The following is a 21874-nucleotide window of genomic DNA, read 5'->3' as shown; positions in this document are numbered from 1 at the left end:
ACAACACCACCACAACGTGTGAATAAGACTTTAATCAATTTGAGAGGATTAGAGATCTAGGGCCATTGGAGAAAGGCAAATGACACCATACAGAAAATATCTTCTAATTGGTTGAGACAATTAGTTATACCCTTTGAACATATATGTACATCATTCATATATACACACACATATATATATATGAGTGTATGTAGCTCTTTGAGTGTGCATGCTTTATACATATACCCATATATATGCATATATATGGGTATATGTATATATAAGTGTATGTGCACATATGTGAATTGTCTTAGAAAGATTCTGAAGATCACCTGGCAGGATAAGATACCAGGCACTGAGATCCTTTCTCAAAGTAAACTGTCAAGCACTCCAACTCTTCTGCAGAGAGCACAACTCCATTGGACTGGCCACATTATTCTAATACCAAATGTATGCTTGCCAAAAATATTATTTTGTGGAGAATTCACACAAGGCAGGTACTCACAAGTAAGTCAGAAAAAGCAGTATAAGGACACTCTCAAGGTCTCACTTAAAAATTTTAGAATTGGTTATATAATATGAGAGACATTGGCACAAGACTACCTAGCATGGCATGCTTTCATCAGAGAAGATGTTGTGCTCTATGAGGAAAGCAGAATTGAATTAGCTCAGAAGAAATGTGAGATGTGCAAAGTTAGAGAAGTCATCTCAAATGTCCATAGGAACTACTTGTGCCTGACCTGTGGCAGAACATTCTGAACTTGTATTGTTCTGATCAGCCACTTTGTGACTCAACTCTAACATAGTGATGTTATTTTGGTCCTCTTGGACAACAAAGGACAACTAACCAACCAATATCATATATGTGAACATATACATATGTAATTATGTGTGTGTGTGTATGTATATATATGTATTTATATACATTGTATATGTAATAATTTCCTCATCTTTTTTGTAGTAATAGAAAATTGTAGAATTGAATATACCATTTTTAAGAATTGAAACCAAATGTGAAGAAAAAAACAGAGTGCTGAAAGGAAATCTTTTCAAGGGTCAGGAGTGTAAAAGGAACAAGAAGAAGGAATTTCCTCTCTTCCTCTCATTTTCATTGACCATGTCATTAGAGAGACAATCTAGCTATGAGCAGAGACACCCAAAGAAGCCAGATGCAGACAGGAGAATTTGGGATTCACATTAATGGCTCACATCAATAAAATTACAATCCCTTGGAGCACTGAATTAAGGAATTAAAGATTCTTGAAGATGACTAAGAAATTTCACTTGAGAGATACATTGACCTTCTAGAGATTCATTCACATCTGGTGCAGAAGATGATATGTGATAAGAATTCAACTAGCTCCTCAACAAAATCATATTTCCCATAATCAAATAAATGATTTCACTGGAGACAAATGAAGAGCATAAAGATTAAGTGGCCATGCTATTTACATCTCTGGCACGAGGTTAAGATATCATCCAGTTAGATTATAAAGATTACAAGTTAAAGAGGTTTCAGTCTGCATGGGTAGAATGCATTTCTTCAATGAAAAGTTCTTCCTGTGAATTAAGTCCTATCCATGACATATCATTATATTTTATGCCATGTTAAACATCACAGATTGATAAAAATTGAGTGGGACTATTTATAAACATATCAATAGGATGCAGATTACAGGCTTATTATAAGGTTAGGGATCACATCTTTATCCTTCTTTGTGTCCTCTGAAATGCTTTATCTCAATACCTCACACTTAATAGGTACACACTAAAATTTTGTTTTCTTGTGAGGAATAAAATACTAGAAGCCTTGGGTGCAGTTACTTTTACTATTTTTGTGTGTGACTTGTTTCTACCTTCTTTCCATTCATTCTTTTATTTATTTATTAACATGTCAGGCTGACATTTGGGGGTTTTGTGGGGGAAGGAAAGGATCATGTAAGCCTTTAGGACTACATTAATAATGAGTTTAATTTGTATTTCTATGTGTAATAAAAATTTTCTAGAAATATTTATCGCATTTATGTAGGGTCCTTTTAAGTTATGTCATTCAAGTGATGGAAACAGAATATGTTAAATGTTTCTGTTTAGTATTTGATAATTTTAAAAAGATGTTTCCTGCAGATACCATAGTTAGTCTTATAATCACAAAAATAATTTACCCCAAAGCCAATTTATCCAGAGATTTTAACAACTCAATGTAGTCTGGTTAGTATATGTCTAATGATGGTTTATGAAATGGCATTGTAAAAAAAAGTTATTGGTATAATATGTAGCTAGTTCTATTGTTCACTATAACGACCACATTTAAAAGAACTGGAGCTGGTACTAGGATGCCTAATGTAATGGGCACTCATTGCCTCTGTCATTTGCTTTTGCTCACTGTGATCATTCACACATAGATCACAAGATGAATATTTATGTCTTGGTCACTTTCTCTGATACCAGTAATTAAAATAATACTCCAATTTATTTTGCACCCATCACTTTAATCTTTTAAAGCCTTTTTTTAAGTGAGGCTTTTGAAATTAGAAACCTAATCCCTGAGGTGTGATGCTATTTTTTTTCTCTACTGTCTTTGGAAATCTCAGTGAAAATGTTACCGTCAGCATCCACATCATTTTTTAAAGAGTGTGTGTAAAGCCTCTTTTTGGTTCACTAAGAATAATGAATGAGATGAGGAAAAGGCCTTTAAAAAATCTTAATAAGTGGAGTGCAGATTTATCACATTGGGAAAACACTTCCCTATAACACAAGGGTACATGTCTTTTGGTCAGTCTCATTCTCATGAAGCAAACTCCATTACTTGCTGTGAGCAAGAAAAAGGTTACCTGACCCATCGGGAGAGTATTAGCTTTTTCCTTCAGCTATGAAAAAATTGCTTTGCCACTTAGGTCAGCATCATGATGTAAATCTTAATGAAAGATTCTGAGATGTGAGAGTAAATCAAGCTCTTGGGCCCCCTTCATGCTCTCTTAATCTATCTTCTTCTAGTTTTATTCCTAGGGTAGGGTTTAGGGAGAGCACAGCTCATTCTTCTATAGAGAGCAACATTGTCTCCAGCCACCTTAGCTCTTCCAGTGTCTCAGGGTTAGGAAGGAATGAAATATTGATTGGAAAAATATTGGTCAAATTCTTCCTCTATTGAAAAAAGAAAAGAAAATTCCATAAAGTCCTTCTCTATTTCATTTGTGGGGTTTGGGGAAAGGCATTCTATTTTCCTCCAAGGAGTAGAATGCAAGGGCAGGTAATAAGAAGAGACAAATGTTTGACAATAATGTGACCACCATCTTAAGGTCCATCTATATGTCATTAAATGAAATGGAGATGTCAGTTGTGCAGTTAAAGATCATTGTGGAGTATCAAGTCAAATCCTGAGTTCATTTTCTAACTCTGACAATAGCCATGCAATTGTGACCCTTAATTGCTGTACCAAAAGCCTAGCCACTATCATTAAAGAAAATGAATTGATCCTGCTAAAATATGACACAACCACCAACCTCTCCCTCCTTCTCTAAGCTTCACCTCCATTTTAATTGCAGCAACAAAATGCATCTTTTCCCAGATTTTGAATCTTGACTCCCTGACCAAGAATGTCCTGGACCTTGCCAAACTTAGGACTTTGAAAAAATTCAGAAATATTCCATTAATTCAGGGCCATAAGATTCCTGTTTTAATCCAAGACCACTTTCACAGGAGAAGAAGTGCAATACTCATTCATCCAGGAGTATGACTAGCCTTTGCCAGTTTAAAGTAGACCATTATCTCCCATAATGAAATATGAAACAAATCATTTTGCTCTGAAAATATACTTTGTTAAAAGTAAAAACAAAATTTTCACATAATTTAACCAACAGAAATAACTGAAGTTCCCGAAAAACAAATCACATTTTTAAAATTTAGCATCCTATTTCTTTTGATATCAGATCTTATTTTTATTGATAGTAGGGATAAGAGAGCTGTTTACCATTATTTCTGTATAGATAAGAATTCTATTTTGTGTTTGTATGCCTATGTGTGCACATGTACCTCCAAATCTGGAAAGCTACTTGTCAGTAAAGAACAGTATCACCTATGTCTGGTTAGATAATGTTCATATATACATATACATGTATCTGTGTATGCAGATACATATGGACATCTAGGAGTGATATACAGTATTAGAATCACAAACACAAATCCTTTGAGTTGATCTAAAAGGAGGTTAATTGACATGGCCTTTTCTAGAAGCAATGGTATTATTAATTTGGTTGTTGTGCCCTGAATAAGACCTAGAAAGCTACAGGGGATGTACACATCAACAGGGCAGATGTCAAGATGGCCTAAGTAGATGCCTAGATAGGATTTGAAATATGATTTAGTGGTCTGGGGCAAGTTTAAAATAGTATTCTAAGTAAGATTACACTCCATCACCAATAAAGATAGTTTAGTGCTATAGTGGGAATTCTAAAGCAGAGTGATTTAATGTCCTAGAAACTGGGGGGAAAGATTCTGGAGGTCCAATTTCTAAGATATCAGTTCAGGTAAGAGAATCAGAATAGCAAGGACAGGACTAATGGTTAGAAAAATTGTGATAGCTTTAACTACAAGGAGAGCTAAATGAAAATAATAAAAAACAATATTTTTACGCATCCCATTGTGTTATTACAAAAATTAATCATGTGTTAAGGCATAAAGAAATCACAAATAAGCATAACAATACAGAAATAATCCCTACTTTTTATACCATAATGAAATAAAATAGAAATTAATATAGAAAATACGAGCAAAAGATACAGAACTTAATGAGTAGACCAAACTTACACTGAATGATGAGGGACTCAGAGAACAAATTACATAAATAATAGCTATAGTGATAGTTATAACAATGAGATAATATACCAAAATTTAGAAATAACCCACAGAGAAAAATATCTGACTTTGAAGATTTATATTAATGAAATAGAAAAATATAAATTATCAATGAATTAAGCATTAATTTTAAAAATTAGAAAATAAACAAATTTACAACCCTAAAACAAATACAAAAGAAAAATCTTAAAGATTAGAGTAGAAACTGAGTAATATGATAAACAAAGCATTATAGGTCTGATGAAACTATTAAGTTAGTTCTTTGTAAAAAGATTAACAAAATCAACAAACTACAAATGAATCTCATGAAGAAAGTGAGAGAAAACAAAGTTGCCAAGATAATGAAAAAAGATAAGATAAATTCATAATAGAGAAGAAATATCTATCACAAATGACCATATTATAAATGTAAGGATACTGTAATAAAATTTTTGCCATGTCACTACAGTAATGCATTCAGAAAGTAATTCACTATGACTAGAGTGGATTAGCACCAATAAAAGAATAGTTTAACATTAGGAAAACAATTGGCATCAATTAACTATACAAACAACAAAATAAAAAACCAATGATTATTTGGTAGATACAGAGAAAGCCCTTTTGAAAGATAGCTTTCACTCTTATTTGGGAAAAAAAAACAAACAAACAAGCAAACTTATTTTATGAATGTGGCTGAAAATGTATATGTAAATGCTATAACTAGAATTATTTGCAATGAAGAATCTCTAGACATTTTCTTAATACAAATAGAAATAAAGGAAGGATATCTTTTCCTCATTGTTAACAAGGTTTTAGAAAATTTAGTTACAATAACAAAACAAAAAACCAACACAAAGAATATAAATATTGACAAAGAGACAAAGTTATCCTTATTTGCCAGTGACATGATTTGAAATGATCCAAGAATCAATCAAGGAACTAATTCAGATAAGTAATAGATTCAACAAGATAGGAAGATAGACAATAAATTCACAAAATCATCAGCATTTCTATGCCATTATAACAAAGATTAAGGAAAAATAAAAAGGAAACTTCATTTAGAGTAACTATATAAAGTATCTAGTATTTATCCAGACAACATATACCATATTTATATGAATAGAACTAATGAAGAATAGAAAGGCTTGACATACACAATTGCACGACTGGACAACAACACAAAACATTCTTTACAGAAATAAAGGAAGATAAGAAAGTGAAGTTTTTGATGCACATGGCTAGGTTTTGCTACTATAATTTAAAAAATCATGTTATCTAAATTAATTTACTGTTTTTGTGCTTTACTGATTAAATTGGCAAGAAGATACTTTATAGGATGAATCAAAATAATTTTTAAAATTCATTAGGAAAAACAAAACATCAACAGCGCAAAGATAAATAATATAAGAAAAAGGCAAAATGAAAGGAACATAATAGGCCTCAAACTATATTATAAAGTTATTGTCAACAAATCTGGTAATGATTTTCTTCTTTGAAAAATAGAAAAGTATAACAATCTAAGTAACCAAGAATCGGAAACAATCCAATTTGATAGCTCAATGTTCAATAAAGACATGGAAATATACCACTTAAGAATGAACTCACTATTTGATAAGATCTTTTAGGAAGACAGCAATCTAAGATTATGCAAGAGAAGTTATGTAGCCTTTAACATAATGATCCTTTTACTGATATATACACCTCAAGGAAATTACAGGCAAAAATAAACACCCATTATATTTCCCGAAATTCAAAACAGCACCTTTTTTTTTTTTTTTTTTTTGGTACAAAGAACTAAATATAAAATGTGGGCCTATTGATGGAGAAGTAGTTAAAAAGCTATGCTACATTAATGTAATGGGATATTATTGTACATTTGGAAACAAATATAAAGAATTTGGAGAATCATGGGAAAAGAGGAACATAAGCAGAATCAAAAACTATAGGGAACTTGCCAATCTTGAGTATACTACCCCCTTCATTTTACAAATGAGACACTTGAGACCCAAAATAAAATCAAAGACTGAACTCAAACCTAAGTCCTTTGTGTCTAAATCCAGCAGTTTTCTTCCTGTAGCATGTTTTTGCCTATCACCATGTCAATGAAAAAAATCTCTAAAAGGAAGTAAAATTTTCAGTAACTGAAAAAAAAATTATAATGATCCCAGAGAACAAAGAATAAAATACAGTTTCCTTCTCATTGCAGAATGTGGGAGACCTCTAGAGCAGAATGTTGTATACATTATCAGCCATAATAACTATTCCAGATATTTTTGCTTAATTGTTTTACTGTATTATAAGCAAGTGGGAGTAGGGTTCATAGACTACTCATTTCCCAGAGATAACTGTGATGGAAATACAAAAGGCACCAAGAAAATGTATTTTTATATGGACTATCCTATTTTTACAGCACCTATCAAAATACCTAAAGATTATGCACAGCTAAAAGGATTTCAAGAAGAACATATTTATAATCTTTTGCTTTCTTTTAAGAGAACAAACCTAAAAGAGAAATATGTCAAGTCAGCATCCTTTTAATTCAGTATATTACACTATTCCACGTTGACTATCAATAACAATAAATCTCATGAACTGAAGTGCTCCTGAAATGTAGATACTTAGTATAAAAGGTAAGACCTAGAATGACAAAGAAAGAAAATGAACAGGTTTTGAAGATTAATTCTACACAACAAGCTGGCCTACAAATTGTTCAGAGAACTTATTTTGGTTGCTGGTGCATGTGCAAACTGAGTAATTGTCCCCAGTAGACTGACAAATGCTATGATGGTGAACAAATGCCAAATTTTGATTTTCAAATGTATTCTATGCATGTACAAATAAAAACACCATGAAGCCATTGGTTTAAAAAAAAAAGTATACAGGATTGAGTGACAAATTCCCTCAATGAAATGCATCATCATAAAACCTAAGAAAATAGTTATGACCTTCCCCCCACTTTTTAAAGGAAGAATCCAAATCATGGACTTCAATTAATTAATAAACATTTATTAAGCACCTACTATGTTCCAGGCACTTTGTTTAGAATTTGGAGTATAAAAAGTAGGAAAATAGTCATGGCCTTTAAGGAGCTTAGAATCTGGAGGGGAGAGAACATGCAAACAAATATATAGAGAGCAAGTTATATACAGGATAACTAGGAAATAATTAAAATAGGAAAAGCACTAGAATTAAGAGAGGTTCAGAATTAATCAAAACCTGCCCAAGAATACATGGGAAGGAAGTAGTTCTTAGGAATTTATATTGCCCTAAACCTAAAATCCTTTTAAAATATAATTGGAAGGAAAATTGATAGAAAAGAAAAAATAGACATAGAAAAGATCTCTTGATATTTCTATAGTATTATTATTTTCATCATTGAGAGTGGAATAATTTTCATGGGATACACGTCTCAAAAAGAATAACAGAACCAGATCAAATACAAACAGAGAAGATGTATGCCGGAAGTGACATAATTTTGAGGATTTTAGAAAATTGCTTCTCAAGATAAAAAGGGAAAAAGATAACATGATTGGGAAAAATCACATATATATTTATATTACATATAAATATATATATATACACATATATATCAAGAAAACCAAGATTGCATTAATCACTGCAGACAGACACAATTATTTGCTTCATTTTTAAAAGTCCTTACAAATTTGAAACAAACAGGCATATTATTGTACTGTTGGTAGAACTAAGAAGATAGAAGTTAATAAATAGTTCATATTCTTTGACTCACTACTAAGCCTGTATCCCAAAGAGATAAAAGAAGGAGGAAAAGGTCTTAAGGTTTAAAAAATGTTCATAGAAGTTCTTTTTTTGCAGTAGCAAAAAATTGGAAACTATATGGATACCTATCAACTAGGAAATGGATGATCTAAGAATTGTATGTGAATATTAAAAAATGAAAAAAAGATTATTTTAAAGAGAGGTGGAAAACCGTGCATGAATTATGCAGAATTAAATGAACACAACCAATTTCTATAATAAAAGGTATCAACTTCTATAACATCAACATTATAAAAAATGAACAATTATAAAAAAACTTAAGAACTTTGATTAACTAAATGATTAACCACAACTTCAGAGAACAGATAACAAACAGTGCTACCTACTTCATGATAGGGATGATGAACTAATATGCAGAAAAAGAAATGTATTTTTGATGGCATCAATATAAGAATTGCCTGATGGTACTTATGTGATATAGAAGACTTACATTCTTCCTTTCTTTCTTTTTTAGTAGGCAGAGTTAAATAGCAGAAAAAAAATAAATGCTTAATAATTGAAAAAAGAATTTAAAAATTCTTAAGTGGTTTACACAATTGATGAGCGTATATTTGATGAAAATATTTAAAATAAAAAGGCAGCCTTTTGAAAATGATTTTATAAAGGAGAATACATCTTTATAGTTATACAATTAACTGAAAGGTTCAGAAATGAAAGATCTTGCCATGTTGAGTGAGTTGAACATTTAAAAAGTATTTGATTCAATAGAGTAAAATGATTTTCCTTTAACAAGCTGTGTCAATGCATATGCTGAGATCATAGAAGATATGTTAAAAGATGAAGCAACAGAAAGAACTTTGTTCAATGAACTTCCAATTATTAGTGAAACATAAAACATGAAGATATATGCTTGCCAAAAGGGTTTATCAATTGTACAGAGTCCAAAAGAATTTCTTATGAATGGTGAAGTCCTAAGATGCTTGTATTTTTGGATATGAATATATCAATCCCCAGAATATCACAGAGTCTTCTACATGATATTTACAGTGCAAAGAGAGGGGCCTAACAGTACATATTGAGGAAAAAAATTTAAATAGTTGAAGAATGACATATATTCCAATAGATAGCTCAACAATGTGGTCTATTGATATGCATATCTTGGATAGATCGTGAAGATTTTTTTCTAAGAAATATATGCCTGAATTTAGAACCATGCTCAAAGAATAATAAAACTGTGCATACCTTCAATACTTTTGAGTCTGTATCCCAAAGAGATCATAAAAGAAGGAAAAGGACCCACTTGTGCAAAAATGTTTATAGCAGCCCTTTTTGTAGGGGCAAGGAACTTGAAATTGAGGGGATGCCCATCAGTTGGGGAAATGGCTGAATAAGTTATGGTATATGAAGGCAATGGAATATTATTGTTCTATAAGAAATGATGACCAGACTAATTTCAGAAAAGCCTGGAAAGACTTATATGACATGATGCTAAGTTAAGTGAATAGAACTAAGAAAACATTGGTACACAGAACAAGATTACATGATGATCAACTGTGATAGATTTGGCTCTTTTCAGCAATGAGGTGATTCAAGGCAATTCCAATAGACTTGTGATGGAAAGTGCCATCTACATCTAGAGAGAAAACTATGGAGGTTGAATGTGGATCAACACATAGTATTTTCAACCTTTTGTTGTTCTTTGTTTGCTTGCTTGGTTTTTTCTTTTTCATTTTTTTCCCCTTTTGATCTAATTTTTCTTGAGCAGCACGACAAATATGGAAACATGTTTCAAAAAATTGCACTTATTTAAACTATATTGGATTACTTGCTCTCTTGGGGAGGTAAAAGGGTGAGAGAGAGGAAGAAAAACTTGGAACAAAAGATTTTGCAAGGATGACTATTGATAACTATCTTTGCATGTATTTGGAAAAAAATTACTATTAATTTTTTAAAAAGAGAATGAGATATGCCTGGAAAGGCAATGAGTTGGATATGAAGCAGGGATGTGATTTAACAATAACCTGTATGCTTCATTAATGTTAATATAACCTCTTAAAAACACACACAAGTAAATGATTTTCAGAACATTAGAATAGATCATCCCCTAAGAAAAATGGACAGGACAACATGGAAAAAACAGTGGCAGAATAAGTAAGTGGAGATGGCTTATTATCTGCACAATTAGAAGCAGGGAGGAGAACCTTTATCAGTCAAATTCCATCTTTCTCAAGAAGTTTTTCCTGATTCCCCCTTAATGCTAGTGTTTTATCTTTATTATTTCCAATTTACCCTGTAAATATCTTCTTTGTAAAGAGTTTTTTTTTAATTTTCTTTTCCCCATTAAACTATTGAACTCCTTGAGAGTAGAAATTGTCTTTTGCCTTTTTTTTGTATCCTCAACACTTGAGTATCTGCCACCTAGTAGATCAAAGTTATTCTTTTGATCCTTACAATAAGCCTCTGAGTTAGGTATTATTATTATTATGCCCATTTTATAGATATGAGAACTGTAGTCCTAAAAGGTTGACATTCTCCAGGTCATAGATAGTAGGAAGCTGAAATAAATAAATGAACAAACAGATAAATGAATAAATGAATGAATAAAAAATGTAAATTACATATATATAAAAATATATATACACACTTATGTATATATAGATATGTCTAATATGCAAGAGGATATTATGTCTGGTGTACTGAGAAACTAAAACATAAAGGAGTCATGAAGTTTTATAAACCTAATTATAATTTTGGTGGGCTAGTGATTTTCCCAAGCTATTTGTAAGATTGAGTTGAAAGAATTAATGGAGAGGAAGTTCCTGTTCAACAAGTGAATTGACTGAATCAGAACTGTTTTCCTGCTCTGTCATCTGTGATTTTGTAATTCAAGGAAGTGTTTTAAAATGCATGTTTGAATTACTATATTCAGTTCTCAGGTCTCTGTAATACTAAGTAAAAGAGTAGAAACTTTTCCTGGCTTTATCCCTTTTTGATATCTAATTAAACCTGATTTAGTGGGGAATTTATCAGTATGCCTTTTGCCTCATATTTCATTTATGGATATGGACAACCACCCATTTTTACCATGTACTGTATGTTGAAAGATCAAATACATCAGCATAATTTAAATAAATCCTGAGCCCTATAAATTCCCACTGGATGCAAGACCACAAATGGAAACAAGAACAAGGGCATGCTCAATGACATTAAAACGCAACTAATTTAAAACACAAAGGAAATACATTTCTCTGGAGTGTCTAATAAATCTGAGGAATTCACTTCTACAGGATTCCAACGAATCAAGCAGCTCAGCAAGATTCAGGAAAGAATTACATAGTCCCAGCAGAGGAACAGATAGAATATTTGTGGTTATGAAGGCACCAGGAATATCAATCTGTGGACTTCAGATGAACACCTTTTTGAATCATAAGACTCTATCTTGCTTTTCTGTTTTATAAGCCAACCAATCGCAAATGTGACTTTACCATGACAACACAATGCCAGTGCCAAACGAACTTCTAGGTTTAGAATTTTCATTTCATAAATTCTTTTCCTTGGCTGTTGAATATTGTGTCACTATGATGTGGACAGGAATATTTATGGGACCTATGATTTTCATGACATAGGGAATTCCTGTGTAAAGAAACCACTGTGGGTTGACTCTGAAACTTAAAATTGCTGAGAAAACTGTGAAATCCTATATGTAATATTGAACTTCATGAAAGAAGATTGTAAATATACTCACATTTTTAATCAACAGCAAATAGATCCATGCTTTTAAGAATAAGATGAATTGTAGAAGCAAGAAGGCTCCTGAGGAATCATAAAACATGAGAAAATATAAAAAGTGATGTGTAACTATTGCCAAAATATTAAGTGTTTCTTTAGGATTGATGACATATTTGGACACCATCACTTTGAATGGACTAATCAATCATTTAAGATGAAACAAAATGTCATGATAACTAATTGATGATAAAAATAGAAAATGTCAAGGATATTAATTATGAGGCCCTTTCTTCTTATTGTTTTAAACTTTCTCCATCATGACCACCACCAAACACTAGGTAGGAAGAAAAGAATCAAGAGAACAAAAATAAGGAAAGAATCATTTACCTTTTGTTCCTCCTAAATTAGGGAGAACCAAAAATGGGACTAAATATGTGGCTCTCTCTATCTAATTTTGTTCTATCGATTCAAGTTCAATTCAATTCAACAAACATTTATTAAAAAATCTTCGATGTCAAAGTTCTTTGAAACAAAGTATGTTTCAGGGATATAGTAAGCAGACATTCTTGACTTCAAGGAAAGACAGAGAGAAAGAGAGAGAGAGAGAGAGAGAGAGAGGAGAGAGAGAGAGAGAGAGAGAGAGAGAGAGAAGCGCAATTGAGGGGGGGAACCATAATTTCCTATAAGAGTTGGCATGTGAGTTGTGTCTCAAATGAAATTAGATATTCCATAAAATGAAGGTGAAGAAGGAAAACATTCTATCAAGTTACCCTATGATTCAGTTTCTACATTTCCCTTCCCTCTACAGCTTCAAAACTGTAAGAATCATTGCTTAGAACACATGTTTTTGGCTTCTTTCATTATAGTACAACCCTAGCTTCAGTTCTCTTGCTAACTAAATTTGCTCCTTAAAGAACCAAACCTTTACTCCTTTCTGACAATATCGAATAAAACTTAAACATGGAAAAATCCATTCAAGCAACAAAACAATTTTCTCCACATAGCTAGTTAGATCTAACCAAAAGAAGTCCTGGTATTCTGCCTCCATCAACTCTAAAAAAGGTGATATCAAGGGGATATATTAGAGGATATATTAAAGGAACATCACCAAAAGGAACAGGAACAAAGACAACAAGGAGACAAGTAGTTCCATTTTAGTATTCTCTGTGAAATCAAGATACTAAGGCTTGTAAACCAAAGTTATCTAAAGGGCAGTCTATCCACACAATTGGTCTCACTGCCCTTTTCAGGCATGTTCTTCTATCATCCTTGTAAATATTTACTTTAATATTTTGAAGAATTCTATCTATATACTTGTATCTATCAGTTCCCATTGCCTTCCCAACACTATCTCATTCTATGTAATTGTCACTCATTTTTATTATATATAATAAAGAATCTAACAAATGTTCTCTTGTAGTATTGTCTCAGGGCGGCCAACATACCAACTGAGCTGCCCATCTATTGTCCCTTGGTTTTGAAATACAGCCAATTTATTCCCTTTTCCAGTCACTTCTTATATGCAAATCATTATTTATGATATATGCATATGCTCTAGGCTGCTTACATGTTCCATGAGTCTTTTTTGTTGCTCTTTGGTTGTTTGATGGATTTATTTGACAAGCTCCTTATCCAGTTAAATTTTATAATGTGGGCAATATGCATTTGTCATCCACTTTGGGTTTTTTAAACATGGATGGTTAGACCAATCTCTTTCACATTTCTGTTCAGTTTCCAAAGGAGACTAATAGAAGCATTTGGAGAAACTCATTGTCAATCTTTTTGACATTTTCCATAACATAGGTAAACATGGTATACATATTTTCCTGACATGTCCCTTTATGTTGCTTTATGGCACTTCTTAGTGGAGAAGAGAACAATTTCCTGTTGAAAAGATCAGAAAATTATACCAATCTATTAAAATTTTCAGTATTTCTCTAATGCTTACCATTGTCAACCTTATACTTTTTGCTTCTTATAGGTAGCCTTTAAAAAAATACATACATACATATATATATATATATATATATATATATATATACATATATATATTTATATATTCCTACAGTCCAATATAAGGATTTCTCACAAATTCTCATGAAAGTCTAAATATAAAATAATGAAATTGAATTAAAATGACAAACAAAAGGGAAAGTAATAACAAAATAAGTTTAAAAAGGATATCTGCTATAGTACTACAATAGAGAAAAGATGAAAATGTGAAAATCAGCTCCAGAGATTAAGGAGAAATTTAAATTTAAAAAATAAAATAGGGAAAATGAAAGAAATTTTTAAATGGGGAAAAGTATACTGTTATTTTAAATATAGTGTTATTCACAAAGTAAGTATTTTGGTACTTTTCATAGTGATTAGTGAACAATTAAAATTATTTCCTGACATAATTATAATGGCATGCAAGATTGTATTCATTACCATGGACAGATAACAAGGTAGATTTGGGAACCCTAAGTTGAATCTCAGCTTTGGCACTTAGTAGTTATGTGCCTTACCCTCTCTGAATCTCAGATTTTTAGCCAGTAAAATGGGAACAATAAATGACAATATTTGCACTGTCTACCTCACAGAATTGTGAGAGAGAAAATTTTTTTAAATTAAATCACTACATAAATCTGAATTATAATTATTATTGTTTTTTAAATACTGTCATTTTGGTCAAATTGTTAGATTTCATTCCTTTTGCCTTGGAATGTTTTCAAGGAAAATATTCAGATCAGTTCATAAGATAACAAAACAGTCACATGATGTTTCAAACACAGATGATCCATTATGTGTGTGCATTGATCAGAATATTCAATTCTACCTGAATAAACACAATTACAATGCTAAAATTTTCATATTTTCTGGGTCTCTAACTATTCCATCAATGCCTTGGGATTATCTACTTATTTCAAGTCTAATTGGGATATCCTATGAAATCTAATGGTTTGTTCTTTATTTATAGCTATATACTCGCATTTATGCAAATGGAGAGCAAATCTTGCAGCATCCTTTAAAAATAAATAAATAAAATATCTGATTGAACCTACAAAACAGCAATCACAGACATTTTAATGCATTCTTTCTTGGGAAAAAAATAACAACTAGGAACAATAATCACAGGCAAAACTTTGCAACACCAATTGCCTTGAAAAGAAAACAAATATTTCTCACACACACAAGAAAAAATACTGTCCATTCCTGTCAGCCTTTTCAACCCCTTTTGTGTTCCAAGAAATTGCCAGTAATGAAAACAGGGCAGAGCCAATCAAATGGTTGTGTATACTAGTGCACTGTGAGAGTTGAAAGCTCTGCATTTAAAATAAGCTTTATGCATAATTCATAGACTATGCATGTTTATGTAAATTACTAAAGGCGGAAGCATATACTAAACCAGGGGCTGAGGTACAGTGACGATGTTATAATAATACACTGGTGGACCTGCATCTCGACAATTCAATATGCCCACCTTATCCCATCCTTGAAAATTACCCTATATACCATTTCACATAGGAAACTCAATGTAACTTTGAGACTTATAAAATATAGTCTATTTCTTAAAGAATTTTCAGAAAAAAATCCATGATATTAAATGTCTTCTTAACTAATAAATTCTTAACTATATGTAATTTAGATAATCTGAAAATGAAAATATATATTACTGTTTATATTATTATTAATAAGGATTTTATAGGAGCTTGGAAGAGAGAAACAAGTTTACTATGATAGTAACAACCCAGAAATTTAATTTAAAGACAGGAGGATATGTAGTGGTTGGAGCTTTCCCATAAGTAGAAGAGAAAACCTTTCCTCCCTTGGCAGGAAAACCAGAGAACTTGGAAGACAAGCCAGCATCTGGAAGACAAGCTCCCACATAACATGAGTAGCTGGAACAGTTCCTAAGCTTGTAATATTCAGCACGGAGACATTGATGGGGTTAAAGCATTCTACTGAATCAGTCATTGTGGGCTGCAAAATGAGAGAAGGCTCATTTGCATGAGCCCTCCACCTCCTGGTCAGCTCTGTGGATGTTGGCAGCTTAGCACCAGTGCTCAGCAAGCACCTAAATAAATAAATAAATAAGTGCTTCCAAAGGCAACATTTTTCCTGAATTAAGTCCAATGCACCTGAAATTCATTGCTCAGTTATCTTTTAAATTGTTATAAATATAGTAGGCATTTTAAAGTCACTTCTGTTTATTCCTTTCCTAATGTACTGTGTGAACCATTTTTCACATGTGTTAATGTACTATATGCAAATGGTGTTTAATGTGTTTTATACAAAGAATGCATTTACAAATCATTCTGTATACTGTAGAGAGCAGACTCCACTTGTTCCGCATGTTGAACTGAAAAGGAGAGGTATATAGCTATATTTGTAAACTGGGAGAAAATTCAAATGGCATAGGAAAAGACTATGTTGTTGTAATAGAAAATTCTCATGTTTCTAATTGCTAGTACCTTATCATCAGTTTATACACTTCAGAAAACCTGGCTCTTTAGGTCCCCTCCCCCAGTATTTTAAGCACTTGCCATTTGGAGACAATTATCTCTTTCTCCCATTATGTTCGCTTATGTCCACATATATTGTTCTTCTTATTATCATAAGGAAATCAAAGCTCAAGAAAAACAAACACTTTGGGATGAAGCAGAAAATGAATTTAAATATTTGGGTTACACTTAATAATACTGTAACTGAGAGTATTTCCTGTTGCTTACCATGGTACATTTTGTTCTAGGAATATATTTTTTTTTTAATTCTCCAGCAATTTGGAAAGCAAACTTTATCTTTTAAATATTCCTGGTATATCATAAGGTTTATGAAGTTACTGGGTGATAGTATATAAGATATTTATAAAAAACACAATTCCACATTACAGTATAAGCATGTATGTAGAGAGATTTATACAAGAAAAATCACTTGCTAGTTTTTTTAAATAAAAATGCTCAGTAAATGATGGGAAAATCTGTTTTTATTTTTAATTATTTGATTTTAATTATAGAAGAGAGGGAAACAGCATGTAGAACCTGCCCAACACAAATACAATGTATTTACAATGTTAATTTACAGAAATCTTTCCCTAAATGCTTATTATTACCATCCCATGGATAGAACTGGAATGACTGGCAAAACATGCTGGCAATTACTCTCTGAGTGGTGTTTCATCCTGGCATGAAGCTTCCATTGATTTGCATATCGCATTGTTGTGAATGATGCCTGTGACATGCAGATCATCGTGTACACAGGGAATTCACAATGCCAACTGTCCCTCTCATACAAACACACACTGCCACTTAGGGATCAAGGAGAGTGTTGCTACTGTGGTGCTTGGCTCTAACAACACTGTAATATAGGCCATATGTAAATGCCCACTCAAAAGTGAGTCCTATGCATTCCAAAGCTTTTATTATTATTATTAATTGAATTAAAAGAATTCAATTTCTTCATCAACTCATTAGAAAAAAAAATTGTCACTTTTTTTTGTCTCCTTGTCCAATAGAGATAAGCTTGGAATGACAAGAAGTTTTCTCAATATGTGTGTTTAGTAAACAATCTAGGTATTACCTTCATTTTTTAGGTAGTGAAAAATAGTATCACCTGAAACTTTAGAGCAAGTGACATTTAAAAAAATCCAGAAATGTAAATAAAATGCACTCAGCTTAGAAGCAGGTTTGCATGTAGGAGCTTTTTCTTGGAAAAACTAAAGGAATTAGTTGGTGATTCATGTTGATAAATGTAAAATAAGTGATGCATCTTTTGCATAATAGTCAGAAAACACAAGCAAAAGTTTTTTCTTTGTTTCTCTGAATGGCTTCCAATTTTCCACATACCACACCAAATAATTCAAAATTACCACTGTACTTTTCCCATCAAAAATATGAGGAAGTATGGTAGGAAATGAGTTGAAGTAGGAAAATGCTTATAAAACTTTTGCTCTAATATATATTTTAGCTAAATAATTTTTTTCAGCAAAATGAAAAATTAGTAATATGCCCTAGCTCTCAAAAAACCCTACTTTTCCCTCCAAAAATTATGAGGGTTTTTTTTAAGGGTAAAGGGGAACCAAAATTGAGTAAGAGATTATTGTGCCAAAAATAAATAAGAAGCGGGACAAAAAACATGGAACAGAATTTATAGCTGCCCTGTGGAGCTATTGTAGAGCAAACATTCTATGCATTATATATTGGTACTTGACTATTGGGCCATATACAACAGGTATGCATTGGAATATAATTTACAAAGTATTCTTATAACACAATATTTTTATAATACAACTATTTATTACCCTTGGTGTTCTCCAATTTTCCCAAGGTTTCAGTATGTATCTCATTTTCTATTTAATGGAGAAGCTGTGTGATAAAATATGGATGTTAAAGAGAAAAATCAGTCAATTATGGACAAGGCTGGACTGATAAGGAGGAAGTATGCTTTTGATTGTGTGATAATTTCCAACTGTGTTCTAGATTAAGAAAATGTCCAACATGACATTCCTAGCTTAACTCAGTTACATTTATATAGGTGGTATTGTGCAGATGACATGGTTGGGAGAGGGACTGCTAACCACTAAAGAGAAATGGTGGTGGGACTGGGATGATACAGAGTGACCTTGGTAGATTTTAGAAAGTTAGTTAAAATAGCATGAATTTCACTAGGCAAAAGACTCCCAAGAATATTGGATAAGGATACTGGCTTGGAAGATGTTTGGTAAGAGCAGGCGAAGGGAAAGAATAAACCTAGGCAATCATCATGGACTACAAGCTGAATGTCAGGAAGGACTGTAGGGCTGCTATTTAGAAAGCTAATATGATTCTAGGATGTATTAACAATGGCATGAAACAAAAAAATCTACTATATATGGTCTTAGCTGTGTCCATTTAAGAAAGTCAAGTTCTCTCTCAAAACTAATCTGATTCTGTGCAAGAAATAAAAAAATTCCCAAAACACACAAAAAAAGAACAGAAAATAAAGTGTCCATAAATACCTCATCCGTTTTAGAGATAAAGCACTTTTGCAGACAATAAAATAGTACATTATACAATGATAGTTTAAGATAAATAGGGCCTTTATTTTACAAGCGATCCATTCCTGGGTCCAAATTATGACATTCAGACTACATTGTTCCTTCTGGGGAAAAATAAAATACAATACTTAAGGCATCATGATTGGAAATATACTAAAAATAAAACAATTGAAATACTTTAATGCCAGTCCTTTTTTTCATTTTCTACATCAGCTTCAAACATCATCCAAATGGACAAGCTGTTTGGATATATTGACTCTTATAGGTGCTGCCACAAGTTATTTATAATAATATTACCCTACACACACACACACACACACACACACACACACACACACACACGTACAAAATTTAAAAGAAGTATAATATATATATATATATATTATATATATATATATATATATATATATATAGGTGAGGTTTCCCTTAATAACCATGTGTATACAAATACAAATAAATAAACACAATTATGCTTTTTTTTTTTTTTTAAGACTGAGTCTCCCTATCATACCCAGACTGGAAACCAGAGGCCATTTATGGGTCCTATGTCATTGTTAATCCGAACTAAAGTTCTGACTTGCTCTTTTTCTGAACTAGGCCAGTTCTTTCCTTTGTAAGCAGCCCAGGGGCTCATACTCCTGGGGGTTTATTATCTCAGTATGAATTTTGATGTGAATGCCCAATCAGTTTTTGCCCCCTTACAACCTATAGAAATCCTGACAACCCTTTCTGTCTTAATAGCTAACTTTAGGTTACAAACTTTGAGTTTAGGAATCTTAGCATCTAAAAGGAGATTAGGAAGAGGAAAAATAAAAGAAAGAAGAAGAAGAGGGGTCACTGTGCTCTTTCCATTGTTCCATCTAGCTTCCCTAATTTGTTCTTTATCTGTAGAAAATAGATTTTAGAGTTAGTCATTATTTCAAAACAATGTCTTGGGGTTATATGTAAAATCTGAAAATAGTTTCAGACTGCAAATAATACTCCAAAATGAGAGACTGTTGTGTGTTTTGTTGTCCATCTTCACACAGAAATAAACAATGCATGAATACAAAATGAATAGTAGATGGATAAAAAAGTACTTACTGTGTGCAAAGCATCGGGTGATACAAATAGAATGACAAGACACAACAAGGCAAGACATTTTTAAGAAGCTCACATTCTAATAGTGGGAGATAGCCCATTTAGAAAGTTTCAGCTAAAAAGGTCCAGTATTGGTCCTTAGGTTGCATCAGAAAAGTATTTGGTAATATTTCTTCTGAAGTATAATTTTCACTGATAAAATCATATCTATTTCTGCCAAGAATTTTGGTGGTGAGAACTTTTTTCTGAGTCTTCAGTACCTGTGACAAAGGAAGGGGCAAGGTATCTGTATCATCCACAGAGGCAAATTTCCACTTGGATTGCTTTCCTGGCTGATAATTTGATAGGTGCTAGCATTCCTAGGCCTTGAACTTACCTTCTTACGGGAGGTTGTTGGTGATGGTGGTCTTCTACTCAGTCACACCTGTAGCCTACCTGTATTCTTCCCATCTGTTCTAGAGTCATTTTAAAATTCATTACAGAAAATATACAAGTATCAATATGGGGAAATGAAGAGTTAAGTTTTTAAACAGCCACTGATGTACTCTCTAAAGCAATTATTCCTTCTGTCACCAAGAGATAAATGTACTACCACAAGACATTACAAATGTGCTCTTCTAGACTCTAATACAAATTACTGTCAGACTACACCACTTAAAACCTTCCTTTCCTTTCCCCCTGTTTAGTAAAGTACATTAAAAAATTTAATATACAGAGGAAATATCAAGCCCAGAAGGTTCTGAGTACACTTATGGATTTTTAAAATATCAACTGCCTTTGAACAACACTGAGGTGTTACCCAACACTGCTGCAAGGAAATTCCTGAACCAATTAGGTGGGGAAAGGAGGCAGTCGTCGGTTGAGGGTCACAGGTGCAGACTATATAGAACCAATAAAAGGAAAAAATTCTGAAGTGACTTTTTCACCACCAAACAAGTTTCATGAAAGAAAGAAAGAAAAAAAGAAAGAAAGAAAGAAGGAAGGAAGAAGGAAGGAAGGAAGGAAGGAAGAAGGAAGGAAGGAAGGAAGGAAGGAAGGAAGGAAGAAGGAAGGAAGGAAGGAAGAAAGAAAGAAAAAAAAAGAAAGAAAGGAAGGAAGGAAGGAAGGAAGGAAGGAAGGAAGGAAGAAAAAAGAAAGAAAGAAAGGAAGGAAGGAAGGAAGGAAGGAAGAAGGAAGAAAGAAAGAGAGAAAGGAAGAAAGAAGAAAGAAAGAAAGGAAGGAAGGAAGGAAGGAAGAAGGAAGAAAGAAAGAAAGGAAGAAAGAAAGAAAGAAAGAAAGAAAGAAAGAAAGAAGAAAGAAAGAAAGAAAGAAAGAAAGAAAGAAAGAAAGAAAGAAAGAAAGAAAGAAAGAAAGAAAGAAAGAAAGAAAGAAAGAGGGAGAAAACAATTTAAACTTCAGAGGGCTGAGTTTGAATTTACTTCAATGATAAACAGTGTCCAAGTGGAGATGATCTCAAAAGCATCCAGAGCATATCCAAGTGTCAAGAAACCTTTACACATT

The sequence above is a fragment of the Antechinus flavipes genome, chromosome 1 (assembly GCF_016432865.1).
Source record: "Antechinus flavipes isolate AdamAnt ecotype Samford, QLD, Australia chromosome 1, AdamAnt_v2, whole genome shotgun sequence".
Lineage (NCBI taxonomy): Eukaryota > Metazoa > Chordata > Mammalia > Dasyuromorphia > Dasyuridae > Antechinus > Antechinus flavipes.
Note: the sequence above shows the minus strand (reverse complement) of the source record.